General features: G+C 51.9%; 1 protein-coding gene across 4 annotated transcripts in view; it reads left to right on the plus strand.

Moving 5' to 3' along the window:
• Positions 1-1,436: 1,436 nt before the first annotated feature.
• Rbm26 (RNA binding motif protein 26) overlaps positions 1,437-1,536 on the plus strand; it is a gene marked incomplete in the record, with an annotated part of 82,870 nt that continues 82,770 nt past the window's right edge. For all 4 annotated transcript variants that reach the window (XM_013516366.1, XM_013516361.1, XM_013516363.1 and 1 more), the window contains 1 exon segment: positions 1,437-1,536.

Genomic DNA, 1,536 nt, shown 5'->3' on the forward strand with positions numbered 1-1,536 from the left:
TCAGGCTGGCCTTGAGCTCACTTTGTAGCCCAGGCTGGTCTCGAACTTGCAATGATCCTCCTGCCTCAGCCTCCCAAGTGCTGGGATTACAGGCGTGCGCCACCACGCCCGGCTCTCACCATTCTACTTCATGTTTCTACAGCTACTCTAGAAACTTTATGTAACTGGAATAGTGAACATTTGTCTTTTTGTATCAGTCTTATTTCACTCAGCTAAATCAGCATCCTGGTAATACAATAGCTGCAGTCTAATTTGCATGCTATTCTCCGTGCTATATTTTGGAACAAATGTCTAGCTTTGTACTTGATACTCTTTCCATGTAATGCTTAAGGATACTTCACTCTAGCAAATTACAAACTCAGTCCAGTGGTAGACAATTTAGTCTAGCACTGTCCCCTATAAAGAGCTATTATTGGTCTTCTGTGTCTTTAGATTGTGAGTTATTTTCATCCCACTATTCATGGATTTTAGATCCTTTGCAAAATTCCACGAAAGTCTCTTAACGACAGTGAACAATAATCAATAGAACTCAAGCCGGAATCCAACTTACTGGACCACCCAGGAGACGGGAAGTTAATTTGGGATGCTGATATGGCAGCTTTCTCTTTTGATACAAGGTAATTTCTCTGAGATACAGCTTAATCTGCTTTAAATTAAGAAAATTAAAACCTAACAAAACTCTTTTCCTTAATTGGGGGAAAAATTTGGAAGTCTCCGGGGGACGGAAGTTGGGAAGCCGCTCCTTCACCTTTGCCCTGCAGCACCCCTATCTCATTAGGGCTTTGCCAACAACTGGAGTAACCGTGGACTGGACACTAACCCTGTAGAGGGCTCAGTAGGTTGGAGCGGCCTAGCCCGTGTTTAAGATCTTGTCCACATCACACACACAGGGACAGAGCCGGGCCACGGCCGGGGCAGCGAGGTACATCGCGGGGGCGGCACAGCGAGCGCAGAACAGCCGGCCACCCACAAGAAGCTCTCCATTTGCGCAGGTTCCTTCGGGAGGAAACTCCGCGGCGCTCGCGGAGGATGAGCTGCAGTTCTGGCAGTTTCTAAAGTCAGCCGCCTTTTCGTTCTCCTAGTAAAGTCCGTCCTTAGTTACTGAAAAGGGAGCAGGGCCATAAGGAACGCAAAGGCGCACAAAAAAACGATAGCACCGGCCCAGCGTGCCCTTAAACTTACGTCTCTTCCCGGCAGGCTCCGGGAGTCACCGCGAGACTTTAAGTCTCGCGAGATTTATCGGCAGCCATCTTCTTGGGGGTGCTGGGAGCCGGGGAGACCCCCCGAACCGTTCCCATTGAGCTGCCCTTCGTCTTTATTTTCTTCACTTTTGCCTCGTCGGCGTTGCCAACAAACACCTAGACCCGAAGCTGAGAGAAATCTGGGGTCTAAGCGCGGCTCGCGCTCCCGGCTCGGGAAGACCCGCTGGGGAGGAGGGGAGGGAGGGCCCGGGCTAACCGTCGCTGCCCGAGCCCGGGCCGGGGTCCGGGAGGGGGAGCTGCCGCCGCCCGGGGACTCGTGGCCTGCGGCGGGCCC

Source organism: Chinchilla lanigera, unplaced genomic scaffold (assembly GCF_000276665.1).
Source record: "Chinchilla lanigera isolate Chin_1 unplaced genomic scaffold, ChiLan1.0 scaffold00003, whole genome shotgun sequence".
In the NCBI taxonomy this organism is placed as follows: Eukaryota; Metazoa; Chordata; class Mammalia; order Rodentia; family Chinchillidae; genus Chinchilla; species Chinchilla lanigera.